Here is a 19779-nt window from a genome sequence, read left to right on the forward strand (position 1 = left end):
TGGCTGACGTCACACACCCTACGCCCACTTGCGACGATCCTATTGGGTCTGCGTCCCCACGTGGCATTAGAGACTCCGCCCGCGTGGGTGTCCGGTCACGCGACATCACTCGGCCACGTGAGAGTGTCGGTTGCGTTTTGAACGTGTGTTCCCGAGCGGTTTGTCAGTCTTTTGACAGAGGAAGGAAGCTCGAAGATGGTCGGGGTCTCACCATCACTAAAAGAGGACGGTGACCTCCTCTCAGCCGATTGTGAAATGAAAACCAAACTCCAGATAGCGGTGACACTCTGAGAAATTGCAAAAGATGGGTAACAGCTAGGAGCATATTATTTAAGTCGGAGACCCGTTGAAGCCTTTCCCTCTGGTTAAAAATCAAGCGGTGAGAAATGTGCGTGAGAGAGCATATGCTGTCTTATCGGGACATATTAATGCAGAGGTTGGATACTACTTAGGAAATTCGAGATTTGTGGATGTCCATAATTATGCAAATGTATTTGAACTACTACATTTGAAGGTGTCTTCTCGACTTTACATCTGCCTGTCGACCCTATCCTTCTAAGCGCTAAACAAATTCGTGACATAGTTCTGAAGAAAGATTTTTGGATCCAAAACGTTAACTTTGCTTGATGCTGCCAGATTGGCTGCCATAGAGATGTCCAGCATGGAAACAAACCCTTTGAGTCAGCATAGATGAGTAGGAGCAATGTCCTAAATTGATCTAGTCCCATTTGCCAGTATTTGGCCCATATCCACACCATATACACATCCAGATGCTTTTTAAATGTTGTAATTGTACCCACCTCCACCACTTCCTCTGGTACCTCATTCCCTACACACACCACCAATGTCTGTGTGAAAAAGTTGCCCCTTAGGTCTCTTTTATATCTTTTCCCTGTAACACGAAACCCAAGCATTATGGTTTTGGATTCTCGTACCCTGGGGAAAAGAACTTGGCTATTCACCCTATCCATGCCCCTAATGATTTTATAGTGATTATATTTGTGTTTTAGTTTCAATTCTTTCAAACATTGGGTTGCAGGTATGAAGAATACATACCCACTGACCCGTCTTGCATTTACACCTCCCATATTCCATTAATACCAAGTCAATTATCACTGCTTACAATTACTCTGGAGCTGCCAATCACTTGTTGAATGAAAGACTCGTTTAAAAGTGGTGTATGATTCATGTTATAGTCATAGAAGAAAATCATACCATACAGAAAAGGCCCTTAAGCCTATAGAATCTGTACCACCAAAAATTCACTACAATCGACACTAGCCCCACTTTCCCACACTCTGCACATAGCCCTGAATGTTATGACATTTCAAGTGCTCATCTAATTAAACAATCCCTACACATTTGTGGAATAGACAAATTTTTTTTGTTTTTGGGCTCGCTATAATAACCCTCAAGTTATTAGATTAGATTCCCTACAGTATGGAAACAGGCCCTTCGGCCCAACAAGTCCACACCGACCCTCAGAAGAGCAACCCATCCCCTCTGACTAATGCACCTAACACTATGGGCAATTTAACATGGCCAATTCACCTGGCCTGCACATCTTTGGACTGTGGGAGGAAACCGGAGCAAACCCACGCAGACACGGGGAGCATGTGCACGAGGATGGAATTGAACCCGAGACCCTGGTGCTGTGAGGCAGCAGTGCTAACCACTGAGCCACCATGCTACCCAATTTATAACTTTTAAAATGGGATACTAAATGCATAATTACTGTCACAGTATTTAAAATACCTTAATTTTGTCTTCTGCTACTTTAAATTGAAGGAATACAGTGCATTTAACTTTCAGGTTTGCAGTCTGTAAGAATACCTAAAAGTAAATGGCTGCTTACCCTGCTTGCTTATATCATTGGTGCTGACAACTGGAGAACCCTTGACTTAGCAACAGATTTAAACTGCCACCAGAAAATTAGATTACATTACATTACAGTGTGGAAACAGGCCCTTCGGCCCAACAAGTCCACATCAACCCGCCGAAGTGCAACCCAGCCATACCCTACATTTACCCCTTATCTAACACTACGGGCAATTTAGCGTGGCCAATTCACCTGACCTGCACATCTTTGGACTGTGGGAGGAAACCCACGCAGACACGGGGAGAATGTGCAAACTCCACACAGTCAGTCGCCTGAGGCGGGAATTGAACCCAGGTCTCTGGCGCTGTGAAGCAACAGTGCTAACCACTGTGCCACCGTGTCGCCCAAAAATCAGTGGCACAAAAAGACTCTAGATCTTTGCAGATATTATTTGAGATCAGTGGTCAATACTAGTGCTTCGCTGCTGACAGCAAAATCCAACTCATTTTCATTTCAAATACATATCCATTTTTTTTCAAAGGTAACTATTATTTGATTTGAGCAATAAACATGAGAAATTATATTAGGTAGTCCACAATCTTTTTTTTTTCTAGCCTGATTTGTTTTGGTTTGGGAAAGAGGTCGGCAGGGGATGGAAGGAGGAGACAGACAAAATATATAGCATCACTCTTACTTTTTCGCATTTTGCAAATGTACATGCAATTTTTGATATTGCTATCTTTCAAGTTTCAGTTACATGTCACTCAACCTTGTCCATCAGTGATGCCGTAAGAAATGTTCATAGCTCATTGTCAGATAACAAGTTTGTGAAAAGCTGCCAAGCGAGATTATAATATTTGTAGTGAGAATAATCATTCTCTAGAACATAGTGAGTTTTTGTTTAGGATTCTGGGGGTTTAAAAACACACAGTTGTATAAAATATACAGTTTCTATGCCACTGCCAGAGATACAGGTTTAAAAAAAAAAAGGACCTGTGTTGAACTGGTGTGATCATTATGACAGAATTAGACAGTATTAATTTTATATTAATGTTTATTTGTATTTATATTGCATTAAATACTGTATATAAAATGAAACATTAGAAGAGCTGTTATAAATAAAATCTTACACATATGTTGCAGCACAGCTATATCAAAAAACATTAAAGCACCATATTTTCAGATACTGAGACTAACCACTTAAGAAGCAAAAGTACGCATTTTGTGTCTTTTTGTTGGGTATAAGGTAAGGCACAAAAAAAAACTTAAGGTCTCACTGAGACAGGCTCACAGATATACTTCACACAACATTTGCATTTCCTTTATAAAATTATAAAGGTCTCTTATGAAACTGAAATTATGCACTATCATACAAAAAGTTACATGTGTGCAGTGAAAGAAAGAAGCCACAACGCCAATAGGAAATTTACAATAGCAACAGGCTAATGAAACATAATTCAATTGTGTACATTTCATTCAGTTTGCTAGTTTTAACAGACAAATTCATGGCTTTCACCATAAATTACTTTGAGTTCTCAGTCTATATTGATTGGCCACTGTAGAATTAAGGAACAATAATAGAAGCATTTACCAGGGACATAATAATAATGATGAAATAAATTCTTAGCATTGTTTTCAACAGGCATAGTTATACATTGTGAATCTCTAAGCTGATGATCGATCACTGCAACATTTATAAAATTTAAATTAAAAATTGTGGTAGAATTAATTTCCTAATATATCTTTCAGTTGTTTAGGCATAATATGTCGACAGATGCAGATCAGCCTCAATATTTATCTGACCAAACTCAAATAAAAAGCATGCATTTTCATATAAAGTTAAAAATATATTTTTCATGGATCTATATACATAATATATTTATAAACCAAACAGACATTTTGTGGGCAGCTGTGGTTTACACTTACCCATTTAAGGTACTTGACACCTCTACTGTAAATACAGTAATCAAGATGATCCCACCTGACAATTTAGATGTAGATTTGTAATACAAGAACCTTTGCATTTTTAACAAACCATGACAGCAACTGGTATTTGAGAAAAAGCATGCCAATTCTCCAACCTCATGAAAATAAGAGTTAATAGAGAAACATCTGGTAAATATTTTTTGATTTCTAAGCAAATGCAGATTTTTCAGCCTGTCCAATTTGCAGCTGCCAAAAATCAAAAGACCTTATCAAACTATGATCAGAAAAGGTAATGTTTGACAAATTAGATTATCATTATGGTATGCGAAGAATGACGATTTTTCAGCTGTATAGTTCTCTATTTTCTGTAGAATGGACTAGAACTTATGGGTTATTCGCTGGTAAGGGAGCAGGTGGACCCATAAAATATGGTGTCAAGTCATTGGTAAAATATCTACTTCTGCAAAATTTTTAAATTGGCTAAGATGATGTTGGGTGGGCATTTTGGCCTATGAAGGCCAAGTAGGCAATTAATGACTATTTAAGAGCCTGATTTGTCCCCGTAATCGGTCAGCCACTGAAAGGGGATGTCTCGTTTCATGGTCCCTGATGTTAAACAAAGGTTCCCATTTCCTTCTGTAGCCACCCCTCCTCTTGATTTATCTAACATGCACTGTAGCCCCTCATTGTTGCCTGCCAATAACCCTGACGAATTCATGGTTGCTTTTCCTCCCACATCTCCTAAAGTATAAACGGTAGTTTCTAACTCTACGAGGCAAGATTTCTCAATGCAGGAAAGATTTTGCCCCAGAAATTAGACCTATGAGCTAGCTGAGCTGTTGGGCAGGGTGCAGAGTTGTATAACAGTAATAAATGTTTGAAATACATACAAAAATGTTTAGGATTCTATGATTTTGTATTTCAACTACTGTATTTAATTTGATTGAATAATAACTTCAAAATGTCCAATTGAGAAATTATTACATTACAGAAATCTACACTTGACCCATGTGACCATGTTTATGAACCATTCCCTAAGTTTACATTTGGTCTCCCCGACGTAGAGATCACATCAGGAGCATCGGATGCAGTAAAGTAGGTTGGAGGAGAGGCAGGTGAACTTAGGAAACGGTTCTCCAAGGATCTCAGCCAGGCCAGCAGGTGCCAACTGGACCTCCTAGTCACCACCCATTTTAAATTGCCCTTCCTACTCCCTTTCCGACATGACCATCCTTGGCCGCCTCCATTGCCACAACGAACCAAACCGCAAATTGGAGGAACAACACTTCATCTTCCGCCTGCAGCCTACATCCTGGAGAACTCAACATTGAGTTCTCAGATTTCATATAAAATCCCTTCCCAGCCCCTCCCCCTACCTTCCACTCCCAGCCATCTACCAAATTTATTCCTCCCATTGACCTACCAGGTCGTACCCTGTACATTATCTTCAACTATCCCTACTTCACCACACTGCTCCTGCCATCCTCTTTATCTGCAGGTCCCCCTACACCCAAAATGTCGACTTCTGCATCTCCTGATGCTGCCTGGCTTGCTGTATTCTTCAAACCTCCTGCCTGTCTACTTTGGATTCCAGCATCTGTAGTTTTTCTTTGTCTCTCGAGGAAGTGGTGGAGGCAGGTACAATTACAACATATAAAAGCCATCTGGATGGGTACATGAATAGGAAACTTCAAAGGATATGAGCCAAATGGGACTAGGTCATTTTGGGATATCTGTTCGGCACAGACAAGTTTGACCCAGGAGTCGGGTTTCTGTACTGTATGACTATGAGAGCTGTTGTTACATCCAACTAAGGCACCTCAAAAATAGATTATTGTTCTTTGCAATATCAATGTGAAAGGTTTGCAGCAGTAAGTTTACAGTCAGTCTGAAGCAGGTTTATTTTTGGATGGTGCAAAGTCGATAATTTTATCTGACATTTTTCATGTAGCTATTTTTTTTAACCTTGGTTTGCAAGTCAGTACTGATCTATAATGAGAGAGCACATCAACTAATTTTCTCAGAAAGAGATATCCATTGAGAAAGTTACATTGATGTAAGGTGTGCCACTATCAGATTAAAGTAATGATCAGTGTGCTCCATGCACTTGCTATTAATGATTGAGAAAAGAATAGACAGCCTTACAAAATAAATTTGCTTATGCCATTTCATTTCATGTCTTGTTACGTGGTTTGATGTCTTTGTGTTTGAATCATGCAATCGAGATCCTTCAGAAAAATGGCAGCAATATCAGTGTTGACAAATGATGAAGAACATGCAATGTAAAAGTATCCAAACCATCTCGGAGGACAAAGTTTCACATCTGAAAAGTAATCTGAGGGAAATATCAGAACAAATTAATGTGATAATAGAAATCATTCATGAAACAAAAATAAAAGATGCATCTTTGATTAGGGTGTGCAAGACAACCTACAAAAGAAATCAAAATTAGCTTATTTAATCCTGTTATTGGTATAATGCTGACCAGCTTAAGTGAACAGTCAGATTGAGTGTTTTTATGCTTTAATTTTTTTGTAACAGAAATAAAGAACACTATGAAAGAAGATAACCTGGAAGAGAGATACCGTGGTCTGCGCTCAAAATGGGTGATATCGATCCATCTCACACTGGACTTGAAATGAACAATTGTTTTTCTTATAAAGCTTTCCAAAATAGCGCTTGATGTTTTTACGTAATTATATTTGGAAAGAAAGACTCCTGGACTTTTAATCCTCAATTAAGTATTGCATTCAGGTGCAATGTATAATAGTGACATGTATAATAGTTGCATCAAAACTAAATGTTTTCTGACTGAAATTGATCAACTATTTATATTCAACTATATCATGAGAATTTAAATATTTTGGCAACAATCTCAATTGGACTCAACATTTATTTGGAACTCAATGAAGGAATTATACAAAACTTTGCTGCAGCTGAAGTATGAAAAGCTGTTTCAGTTATAATATGCTTATGTACTGAACATCAGCACTTCAAGACCTTTTTAATTACTCAGTATCATTTATTCTTGTGTTATGTAAACTTGACCTTTTGTCAACTATTTTTATACTATCGATTGCAAACATGCTTCTTCACAATTGTGCATATGGAAATCTTACACCGTTATACTGCAGCAAAATTTAAGGACCTGAAACCAAGTTTATTTTAAGCCTCTTAGAATCCCTACAGCATGGAAGCAGGTCATTCAGACCACACTGGGCCTCTGATGAACATCCCACCCAGACCATCCCCCTACACTATTCCTGTGACTCTGCATTTCCCCTGGCTAATACACCTAACCTACACATTGTTGGACACTATGGGCAACTTAGCATAGCCAATCCACCTAACCTGCATATCTTTGAACAGAGAAGAAACCGGAGCACCCGGAGGAAATCTATGCAGACTTAGGGAGAATGTGCAAACTCCACATCGACAGTTGCCCAAGGATTGAATCAAATCACTGACCAGTGCAAACACTACCTTCTATACTATGCTTCAAGACATTAAAACTGAATTAATAAAGTGTAGGAAGAAGCACAGAAAAAGACTCTTTGGCTCATCGAGTCTGCATCAGTCAAAAACAAGCACCTAATTATAATCATCCCATTTTCCAACACTTGGACTGTAGCCTTGGCATTGCATATGAACATCTAAATGCTTAAATGTCATATGGGTTTCTGACTCTACCACCCTTAAAGTCAGTGATTTCCAAATTCCCACCAACCTCTGGGTGAAAGAAGTTTTCCTCTCATATCCCTCAACCCTTAGGTACAACCCATCCATGCTGACCAGATATCCCAACCCAATCTAGTCCCACCTGCCAGCACCCAGCCCATGTCCCTCCAAACCCTTCAGATTCATATACCCACCAAAATGCCTCTTAAATGTTGCAATTGTACCAGCCTCCACCACATCCTCTGGCAGTTCATTCCATACACGTAACCACCCTCTGTGTGGAAAAGTTGCCCCTTAGGTCTCTTTTATATCTTTCCCCTCTCACCCTAAACCTACACCCTCTAGTTCTGGACTCCCCAACACCAGGGAAAAGACTGACTATTTATCCTATCCATGCCCCTCATAATTTTGTAAACCTCTATAAGGTCACCCCTCAGCCTCTGATGCTCCAGGGAAAGCAGTCCCAGCCTGTTCAGCCTCTCCCTGTAGTTCAAATCCTCCAACCCTGGCAACATCCTTGTAAATCTTTTCTGAACCCTTTCAAGTTTCACAACATCTTTCCGATAGGAAGGAGACCGGAATTGCATGCAATATTCCAACAGTGGCCTAACCCACGTCCTGTACAGCCGCAACATAACTTCCCAACTCCTGTACTCAATACTCTGACCAATAAAGGAAAGCATACCAAATGCCTTCTTCACTATCCTATCTACCTGCGACTCCACTTTCAAGGAGATATGAACCTGCACTCCAAGGTCTTTTTGTTCAGCAACACTCCCTAGGACCTTACCATTAAGTTTAAGTCCTGTTAATATTTGCTTTCCCAAAATGCAGCACCTCACATTTATCTGAATTAAACTCCATCTGCCACTTCTCGGCCCATCTGGTCCAAATCCTGTTGTAATCTGAGGTAACCCGCTTCACTGTCCACTACACCTCCAATTTTGATGTCATCTGCAAACTTACTAACTGTACCTCTTATGCTCATATCCAAATCATTTATGTAAATGACAAAAAGAGGACCCAGCACCAATCCTTGTGGCACTCTACTGGTCACAGGCCTCCAGTCTGAAGAACAACCCTCCACCACCACCTTGTCTTCTAGTTTTGAGCCAGTTCTGTATCCAAATGGCTAGTTCTCCCTGTATTCCATGAGATCTAACCTTGCTAAAGGGAACCTTGCTGAACAAAGAGACCTTGGAGTGCAGGTTCATATCTCCTTGAAAGTGGAGTCACAGGTAGATAGGATAGTGAAGAAGGCATTTGGTATTCTTTCCTTTATTGGTCAGAGTATTGAGTACAGGAGTTGGGAAGTTATGTTGCGGCTGTACAGGACATTGGTTAGCTTAAAAATACAGGGTAGACCATTTAGGACAGAGATGAGGAGAAACTTCTTCACCCAGAGAGTGGTGGCTGTGTGGAATGCTCTGCCCCAGAGGGCAGTGGAGGCCCAGTCTCTGGATTCATTTAAGAAAGAGTTGGATAGAGCTCTCAAGGATAGTGGAATCAAGGGTTATGGAGATAAGGCAGGAACAGGATACTGATTAAGGATGATCAGCCATGATCATATTGAATGGTGGTGCAGGCTCGAAGGGCAGAATGGCCTACTCCTGCACCTATTGTCTATTGCCTTACTGAAGAACATTTAGATCACATCTACCACTCTGCCCTCATCAATCTTCTTTGTTACTTCTTCAAAAAACTCAATCAAGTATGTGAGACATGATTTCCCATGCACAAAGCCATGTTGACTATCCCTAATCAGTCCTTGCCTTTCCAAATACATATACATCCTGTCCCTCAGGATTCCCTCCAACAACTTGCCCACCACCAAGGTCAGGCTCACCGGTTTATAGTTCCCTGGCTTGTCTTTACCACCCTTCTTAAACAGTGGCACCACGTTTGCCAACTTCCAGTCCTCCGGCACCGCACCTGTGACTATCGATGGTAGAAATATCTCAGCAAGAGGTTCAGCAATCACTTCCCTAGCTTCCCACAGAGTTTTCGGGTACACCTGATCAGGTCCTGGGGATTTATCAAGACATCCAGCACTTCCTCCTCTGTAATCTGGAAATTTTGCAAGATGTCACCATCTATTTCCCTACAGTCTATATCTTCCATATCCTTTTCCACAGTAAATACAAATGCAAAATATTAATTTTGGACAATAATTCCTCCACCAAGGGAACATCTCTGTTTATGTCCCTCAATTTTGTACATCTCAGTCACGTCACCCCTCAGTCTACTCTGCTCCAAGGAAAACACTCAAGTCTATCCAACCTCCCTTTGTGACTAAAACTCTACAGCCCTGCAAATATCCTGGCAACTCTCCTCTGCACCCTCTCCAGTGCAAACACATCTCTCCTATAATGTGAACTCCAGAACTGTAAGCAACACTCTAGCTGTGGCCTAACCAGTGTATTAGCATAACCTTCTTGCCCTTAAATTTATGCCTCAGCTATTAATAGCAGGTATCCCATATGTCTTCTTTACCATTTTATCTACCTGTCCCACTGCCTTAAGGGACAAGTGGACATGCACACCAAGGTCCTTCTGAATCCTGGTACTTTCCATGGTCTTGCCCAAGTGCATGACCTCAAGTATTAATGATTAAGAAAGTAAAAATTATTATTCATGTAAGGAATATTACAAACAAGCTTGATGAGCTATACATTATAATGTAGACCCAATGAAAAGATGGGAATTAAATTTTCTGTTATATGTAATTAGGAAGATTAGTTGTTTTGTTGGGGAGGGTAGTGGTTAGCAGAATTGATAAAAATTAATATTAGATGTCTTGAGAGATAATGTACAGGAAGGTTTAAAGACTAACACTACTTGGTTACAGTTAAGAAATAGAAGGAGCGGCATTACATTTCTGAGTGTTTATTATGAATTCCCAAGTAGTGCATGTTTCTAGTCCAAAGAGACCATGAAAAGGAATCAGTAGCAAATAAAGAGAACACTTTTTAGGAAAAAAAGTATTAGAATAAATTAAAGGAATTTTGGAACCTATTCCAGTCAAGAGACAGAGACAGAGAATGTGGTTGAGGTACAGAATCTTTAAATCTTCCTTTAAAAAAGAGGATGAAGTTATTAATACGGAAATGGATAAGAAGCAGAGATTTTGGACAAGATAAGTATATATAGAAAAGTAATGTAATTATGTGACATGATTCAACGTTAACAAGGCATCTGATCCTGAAGCATGCAACTACGTTGATAAGAAAAGCTAGGCCACAGAACAGCAGAAGTTGTAACCACAGTATTTCAATCAACCCTTCTAAGGATGTCTGGCTAAGGAGTTATTGCCACTGAATATATTAACAAGGTACTCATGCTAAATATTTACATATCACCAATTGTGCACCTACTGGTGCACAATTCTGGCAACACGTTATAGGAAAACTGTTAAGGTCTTGGAAAAAGAACCAGATTAAGGATACATGAATTATAAGGTATTTTCACAAACTAGGTAGGGAAAAACTGTTTCCTTTACCAAATAGGTCAGTTTCAAAACATAATTAGCAAAATAATTAGAGATGAAATCAGAAAAATGTATTTCACGTAGAAGATTGCTTAAATCTAGAGTGGTCTGCCTGGAAAAATGGTGAATCAAATTCCAAAGAACATTCAAAATACAATTAGATATGTATTATCCAGGGTTATGCAGAAGATCATGTGGTGTAATTGGACAGTACTTTTAAAAAGGCAGCACTTCCATAACAAGCCAAATACCCTTTTACTATCTAGTGTAGTAAGATTCTGAATGATAAAGTTTGAATCATGCTGGTTTTTGGGAATCATGATTGCACAGCAATGTACTAGACAGACATGTTCATGTCTAACATGATTTAAAATTAAAAAACAAATACTGAGAAACTTAGCAGGATTGGCAGCATCTGTGGAGACAAAAAAAAATGAATGTTGAGTCCAATATGACTTTTTGAAATGAAAGACTGATGGAAACATGATAGGTTTCATGCTGTTGAAAAGGGAGGAGATACAAATGGAACAATAAAGGAAGGCCAGGGAAAGAGGAGATGGTGAGGGAAATTGGACATCATAAGTACAATGGAAGAAGTAGTAATAGTAGTGGCAGTGGTTATAAACGATTGGTTTCAAGGAAATGTTAAATCGCAGAATAAATGTCAACTCCGACTGAAACAGAACATGAAATCAAGATAGAAACACAGAGAAACAAAATCAAAAAGAGGAGGACGGAGTTCATAGTCTGAAGTTGCTGAACTCTATATTGAGTCCAGATGGATTTAAAATGCCTAATCAGAAAATGACAAGCCCTTCCTTTAGCTTAAGTTAGCCTTCGCTGGAACACTGTGCCTGACCTAGGACAGAAACATGAGTGTGACAGCAAGACAGTGTACTGAAATGGCAAGCAACAAAAAGTCAGGGTCCTGCTTGTAGATTCGCGGAAATGTTCCAGGTCACCCAGTCTGCATTTGATTTCCCTAATTTAGAAGGGTCTACTTTGTGGTGAACGTTGAGATATTGGCAATGTCACTGACTCCAGCCAGAAATTATTTGTGAGGAAGCCGAGGGTCACAGCAATCCTCATGGCGACTGTTGGACCATTCTTGGCTTGCTCTGTAGCTTCAGATGTGGTTGGAGGAGGAGAAAATAGAAGAGTCTTTCTGAGGTTTCCAGGTTCTTGCTTTTTATTTAGAAGCATCCTCCTCCCTGTGAACAACCTCCATGTTTGGCTAACAGCACCCCATATCCCTTCTTCAACAGGTTTCTGACTTTCAAACTCCACAGCGCTTTGGAAAAGTCCAACACTCGCTCTGACTCCAGCCCACTCCACTAATTCAGTTGCAGTAAAACAAAGTCAAAGCACTCCACATAAAATTCCCATAATGAACCCTGTAAATAGTGCTGACAGTGGTGTCTTGATGCATTCAGCTGAGATTGTCATGAGAGGGCATTAACAGATATTGCAAAGTCCATAATAATGGCAGAATGTGCACCAAATCAGCATTAGATATTGAGTGACTTCAAAATCTCCCCACGAACATCTTTCTAAACATGTGTGCCAGTAATGCTGGCACCAGCAGCACTATGGATCCGAACTTGTGGCCAAAACTTTTATTCAGCATAGAAACAATGCAAGAGATGCAAATTTTCCCAGCTATATGGAAATAAACAGTAAAACTGGACCTTACATTATAAGAGAGCAGAACTACTGTGAATTTAGAGAATACGATAGGTCTTCAGCAATTAAGTAGTTCAGGAATAGTCTGACCACACTACAATAGATTTAATAATTATATTGGTATGCCTTTATCAGCAGTTATATAGCTGCAACTATTTTAAGAACAAAGCTTTGTATGACAGTAAATGGAACTCTTAGTTAGTTGATTGATCTGTGAAAGCACCAGTTAATTCACATGATCTCTTCCATATTGCTATGATCAGATGTTGATATGTTTTATATTTTAGTACAAAATGTTCTGAGATGCTCTCAGATTACAAAAGTAGACAGCATTTTTCTTGACATTCTTTGTCTAATGAAGAGCAAGTATTGGCTTTATTTTTAAGTCTTGTATCCTCATCATCTTTGTAAACCTGTTCCACCCCAAATAGTAATAAGAGCTAAGTCAATAGAATATCTCGAGAATATTTAGGTGCTTGTTTTTGACCAGCACAGACTTGATGGGCTAAAGGACCTTATTATATGTTTAAAACCTCTAGAACGTCTAAAACAATCAGGACGCTAAATCTCATGAATTCTACTTCATTATACAACAAGACTTTTCAAAATGCACAATATGTATGGAACTTGATTAAGAATCAAACATTCGCTACTGGTAAATTTTAAAAAAAAAAACTTAGTTACAGTGACTAATACAAATGAAATCAAAAAATTGGTTAATTAAAAACTGAGCAACTAAATTCAATTAACATGATTCTTGTACGGGTTAATGGCTCTGGAAGAGTTAAAGTTTAATTTGTAATTACAGATTGCCATACAGTGGCCAGGGAAAATTTACCACTCTGATAATGTCATAGAGTCTTTGGATGAAGAAACAGTTAATCTTGCATAAAAGCAAACTCCACCAAATGTTGGAATTCTGAAACAAATGTTGGAGAAACTCAGAGGGTCTGGCAGCATCTGTGGAAAAAGAAACAGAATTAATGTTTTTGAGTCTTCTGAAGAAAATTCTCAATTGCTCCATGCTATAATAAAACCCCTCTGTACAGCTTGATTAGGTAACTATCTATAATGGAGAATTGGAGAGGTGGGGTGCTAATGTCACAAGATTGACAATCCAGATCCTTGGGCAAATGTCCCTCCTTCTGAGCCAGGAGGCCGAGATTAAAGTCCCACCTGTTCTGAAAGTGCGTAATAACATGTCTGAACAGGTTTATCAGAAAGAAGAAATCTGCAAAACAGAATCGGAGATAGCAAACTATTCCTGTAACAAATCAAAGTGGTTGACAACCAGAAGACACAAGATAAGCATTGTGAGTTTGAATTCTATTTGACCCTGGAGAATAAACTTTTTGAACATGTGAAATTTTAAGAACAGAAGGCTTTTAGGAAGTTAGCAGCTAAAACATGAAAAATGTCAATTAGTCATCTGCAATAATGGGAACAGCAGCAGAGCAAAAATAGCATTCCAGAAGACTATCACCTCGGAACTGGTAACTGCAAGGAAGACACTGAACAAGGAAAAGGGTCAAGCCTAGCCACTGCGGGAAGAGCCAGAGACCTTAGAGAAGATGGCTTTTTAGGGAATGATTAAAGGCTTCAGAAGTTACTAATGTTTGAGGGAATGGGGAGAAGACTTTACAAAAAAAAAGGTGCATAGCCACAGGCAGCGAAGGAAGGGGATGAAAAGAGAGTTCTCACCTCTCAAAACAAAGTATCGTTGCCATTCTAAGTGGCTCCACACAGCACAGCTGCAAGGGATAGAGCAAGGGGCAACACAATTAGAGTCATAGAGTCATCGAGATGCACAGCATGGAAACAGACCCTTTGGTCGAACTTGGCCATGCCGACCAGCTATCCCAACCCAATCTAGTCCCATCTGCCAGCACCCGGTCCCATCTCTCCAAATCGTTGCTATTCATTATACTGAAGTCACAGTATTGGAAAGGCCACAGACACTTAAGGCCATTAAAGGGAAGATTTAAAAGATTTGGTAAGAGTTTAACATAACGAGAAAGGTTCAACAATCATAAGAATTTTAGAAGGTCAGGATACTCAGCCCATGCTAAATTGCTTATAGTGTCCAGCATGTGCAGGCTAGGTGGATTAACCGTGAGAAATGCAGGGTTGTAGGGACAGGGTGCAGGGTGCATCTGAGTTGGATGCTCTTCGAAAAGTCAATGTGGACTTGATGGGTTGAATGGCCTGCTTCCATGTACGGATTCTATGATTCTAAACCATGATTTCAGTTGGAAGATTTATTAAGGCCACGGTCAAAGACATTTTAAAAAAAAACAGAATAACTAATCTGCTGTATGTTTGGGTCTGGAATGGCATTTTATTACATTAATTTGAAAGTATTCATTTTATCCAGGAAGAAGCAGGAAAACCTCCATATTAATTGCAAAAGGTGGGAGTCCCCAGAAGATGGCAACCACCATTTTGAGTATTCAAAAAGGTGAGGAATCCCCCAGTAAGAAATACAAAAAGATAGATTATTACTATTTAGCAGAAGTTGAAGCTTGACAGAAGTAATCAATAGTTATTAGAACTTAAAGCTTTATTGGAAGAATATCATACAGTATTGCTGTAATACAGAGTTTAAAAGATTAAAGAAAACCTTAAGACAAGCTTGAAGGCAGCAGAATACAAACAGCTTTAAGATGCTACACGTTTAAAACAGCTTTAAATGGATAAGAATAAATAAATGTGAGGAAGAAATATTTCCAAAATGATTTAATATTAAAGATGCACAAGACAATACACAGGAATAGATATCCTCGGAGGGGTGGGGATTTTTAAGATACAGAAACATTTCAAAATTAAAATATAAAATCTGAAGCTGAACAATTTAATATATCATTGCATTCCATGGGTTTTATAGTAGTTATAAATTATAAAATATCAAAGAAAGCACTTGTATCATCTTATGATCATTATTTTGGTCTTAGGACCAGGAGAATCCTTGAAGGAAAAACAGAAATTGCTGAAAAAGCTTAGCAGGTCTGGCAGCATCTGTGGAGAGGAATCAGAGTTACCATTTCGGGTCCAGTGATCCTTCCTCAGAACTGATGGTAGCTAGGAAAATGTTGGTTTTATGCAGAAGATAGGGTGTCTGGAAGGAGGCAAGGAGTAAATGATAAGTGGAGATGGAGCCCAAAGAAGAAGAATAGTTGGACAGCCTAGCTGAATGAATAAATATTAACGGAGACAAGAGTGGTTTGTGTGGAATAACAGACCATGTGATAACAAGGCCTGGTGTGTGGGGTTTGTGGTAAGGACATGGGAGAAGGTGCAAGTCCTAAAATTGTTCACTTAGATATTGAGTCCAGAAGGCTGTAGAGTTACTAAGTGGAAATAGGGCTATGCTGGAGCACTGCAATGAGCCTGAGAAAAAAGATGTTGGCCAGAGAACAAGGTGGTATGTTGAAGTGGTTGGCATAGGTGTTCTGCGCAATGGTCACCCAGTCTAAGCTTGGTTTCCACAATGTAGAGAAGACTACATTGTGAGCAGCGAGTGCAGTAGACTAGATTGAATGAAGTGCAGGTAAAACACTGCTACACCTGGAAGGTGTGTTTGGGGCCTTGCATACTGAGGAGGGAGGAAGTAAATGGACAGGTGTTACACTTTCTGCAATTGCAGGGGAAGGGGAAGGGTTGGGGTGCTGTGTGTGAGAGTGAGGGAGTCTAAGAAAGTGTGTGAGAGTGTGAGCGAGAGTGTGAGCGAGAGTGTGAGCGAGAGTGTGAGCGAGAGTGTGAGCGAGAGTGTGAGCGAGAGTGTGAGCGAGAGTGTGTGCGAGAGTGTGTGCGAGAGTGTGTGCGAGAGTGTGTGCGAGAGTGTGTGCGAGAGTGTGTGCGAGAGTGTGTGCGAGTAAGAGACAGAGTGTGTGAGAGAGAGGAGAGAGAGAGAGAGAGTGAGAGAGAGAGTGAGAGAGAGAGTGAGAGAGAGAGTGAGAGAGAGAGTGAGAGAGAGAGTGAGAGAGAGAGTGAGAGAGAGAGTGAGAGAGAGAGTGAGAGAGAGAGTGAGAGAGAGAGAGTGAGAGAGTGTGTGAGAGTGAGTTGATGGGAATAAAGGAGAAGTGGACCAGCATGTCCTGGAAGGATTAATCCTTGTGAAAGGCTGACAAGGGAGCAGAGGGGAATAGGTGTCTCGTAGTGGCATTCCACTGGAAGTGGTGGAAATACTGGTTAATAATCCTCTGGATTTGGAAGCTGGTTGGATCGTAGGTGAGGATAAGGGGGATCCTATCACTGTTGTGGAGGGAAGAGAGGGGATGAGGGCTGAAGTGTGGGAGACAGGTCCGACCTGACTGATGGTTCTGTCAATGATGGTGCTGGGGAAATCATTGGTTGGGGAAGAAGGTGGACATTTTGGAGACTCCCTTGTTGAAGGTAGCATCATCAGAACAGGTGCAACAGAGATGGAGAAACTGTGAGAATGGAATAGAGTCTTTATAGGAAGCAAGGTGTCAGATGTATAATCAAGGTAACTGTGGGAGTCAGTTGAAATAGCAGGATTTAACAGAGGAGCTCAGTTTCCAGGGATACCTGGAGATGATTTCATGAATGGCATTTGCAGATTAATGAAAAACTGTAAACATGGAGCTCTGGAATCAGAATTCATAAGAGTCTGAATTGGTTTTGGAATTATTGCTGAGTCTTTGTTAGATTTTTTGCAGCCCAAGGAAATTTAACTTTCGAGGAAGACATTCAAATCGTGTTGAAAGCAGAAAGCAGAAGAACTCTCGAAAGATCCTTATAAGAGGAAGAACAACTAAACCTCAAAAGCAATACACGTATTTGCCATAAGGTACTGAAATGATGTCAGTCTCCCATGCCACTCCCATTCCACTGGTCTCCAAAATCACCTTTTATTTACACATGAAGAGTTCTTGACTCTAGTATTGCCTCTTTCAGAGTCAGCTCTTAGAACTCCAGAATCTGACACTCTTCTTTTTACCTGTCTGCCCAATTTCCCTGATTGGAGCTGTCATTCTGATCCAGTTAGGGAACTCATATTCTATGAGATCCAGCTGACTGACCTTGTTATGATCACTAAAGGTAGAGACACAAAAGAGGCATATGACAAGTGAACACAGTAGGTACCACAAGTCAGTGTCAGTGCTGTGAAAAAACAAAATCTCATCGGGTACAGAAAATGCCCAGCCCTGACAAAAGAATGTGACATCTACAAGTCTGCAGGTCACTTCCAGAAGATGTGCCAAAGTAAGACACAGTTTTAGAACAGCAAAGAGTTGAGACTTACAAAGAGGCTAAATAAGTTTATTGACCATTATGAGGAAAAAAACATCTTAGATGATGTACCTCAATTAGAAAAGATATCCAAGGCATTCCTGGGAGAAATTACTGTCTTAAATGAAAGTAGTCATTCAACTGATTTGACTTTTATAGAGCAAATCTATGCCAACGTTATTAATTTTAGACTTGATAAAGGAATGAATTTCACTATCCTACCACATCAAATGCTATGGGTGAAAAAACAGAGGTTACAGCCTAACCAGATGAAACTACATTGTTCTTTATAGTTGTCCCACTTGAACCAAAGTATGCTACAAATAACAATGTAAGACAAACAGCATACGAGAATTGAAAATATGTATGTGGTTCACAAAAAAACACACACTTTTGAACCTACATGCATGTCTTGGCCTCAATCACTTTCTGGCAGCAGCAGCTGTGAGACAAGAGAACAAACAGTTCAGAAACAAAGTCATCAAGGTGAACCAGTAGATAATATCATTATGATTCCTAGACTCATAAGACTCATGAGAGCACAAACAATAGAAAGAGTCCAGTGAGACTAGCTACATTGGTGCAAGAAAACTGTTTCATACTGTCAACAGGAAGTAGTTAGAAATTTTACAGGACTGGAGGAAATGCTTCTCATTCTCAAAGAAAGGAAGTGATGATCTAGTGGTATTACTGCTCGACTATTAATTCAAAGACGTAGGTAACATGACCTGGGTTTAATCCAGCCATGGCAGACTGTAGAATTTGAATTCAATTTTTTATTAAAAATCTGGAATTAAGAGTCTAATGACAACCATGAAATTATTGTCCATTGTCAGAAAAATATCGTCCAATTAATTATTGTCCTCCCTGAGGAAAGGAAACTGCCATTGTTACTTGGTTTGGCCAACATGACTCCAGACTCACAGCAATGTGGTTGCCTTCTGGGCAATTAGGGATGATTGCCTAGTTAGTGATGGCAACATCCTGTGAATGAATAAAAACAAATCCATTGTTACTCAAATCAGAACTGGTCAGTGGCAGTGACAAAGATAGCGATGAGTGAACAGCAATCCTCCAGACAGTAACTAGTGATCTGAAAATATCTAGTTCACTAGAAAGGGTGAATGAAGACATCCAACTCAATCATCAAGTTGGGGTGGACAGCTTGTACATTTTGACATGGGTATATCAGCAGATTGAGAGGAAAGATTTACTTAAGCTATGTTGGACATGCCAACATCCACAGATTCAGGACATGGTCAAAAATAAGAAATTGCTGGTCTGGATATGCAGAGTACTTCACAAAAAGAGAATCTATGTCCAAATTAAAAAGCAATTGCTTTGTCCAGAAACCAGTGTACAGTGAGGATTCAAATGCCAGATTCAACTCAGCTGCCATCTTCCATAATGGATATTCATGAGATTAAAAGTCCCTCAGATGACATTATAGACTTCTAACTTGAGTTAGCAGAGAAGAGGTCACCTGAAAATGGATTAAATTTGGTGATTAAGGATCCTCAGATAAGATATTGGACCATCTATCAGCTTCAATAGGAGGTACATTCTCCACGAAGGACAAAGAGATAAAGGATCCTCTAGTGGAGAAATAATTTACAGAGAATCAGAATTACACGCAATGATCCTTGAGCAAAAGATCCACAGATCTTCCAAGTCTAAAGGAAATGTGCATTTGGAAGAATTGTGAAATATCCAGACTCTCTGAATTTGAGAAGTCAGAAACATGCAGGTAGATGGGATAATGGGAAATAATAAAACAGCTTTGTACATCAATATCTAATTGTTAACAGAGGAAAAAAGGTTGTGGGAAGTGAGGTGGGGGGGGCGGGTAGGGAGAGATGTTCCAAATAATGATTCAGAAAGAGAACTTGTATTAGCTCTGTCCAACCTGATGATGTCACAGAGTCTCTGAGTG

General features: G+C 39.7%; 1 long non-coding RNA gene across 2 annotated transcripts; it reads left to right on the forward strand.

The window, feature by feature from the left end:
* Nucleotides 1-105: 105 nt before the first annotated feature.
* Nucleotides 106-6624, forward strand: LOC148148806 (uncharacterized). 2 transcript variants are annotated; one of them, XR_015758668.1, is made up of 2 exons: nt 106-388; nt 6287-6624. It is a non-coding gene; the product is annotated as an uncharacterized LOC148148806 (long non-coding RNA). The 2 variants fall into 2 exon arrangements; XR_015758667.1 differs by having other exon boundaries at nt 106-379.
* Nucleotides 6625-19779: the final 13155 nt, after the last annotated feature.

Source organism: Chiloscyllium plagiosum, unplaced genomic scaffold (genome assembly GCF_037043375.1).
Source record: "Chiloscyllium plagiosum isolate Xiang-an unplaced genomic scaffold, Cpla_swu_hap1 HiC_scaffold_11, whole genome shotgun sequence".
Classification (NCBI taxonomy): domain Eukaryota; kingdom Metazoa; phylum Chordata; class Chondrichthyes; order Orectolobiformes; family Hemiscylliidae; genus Chiloscyllium; species Chiloscyllium plagiosum.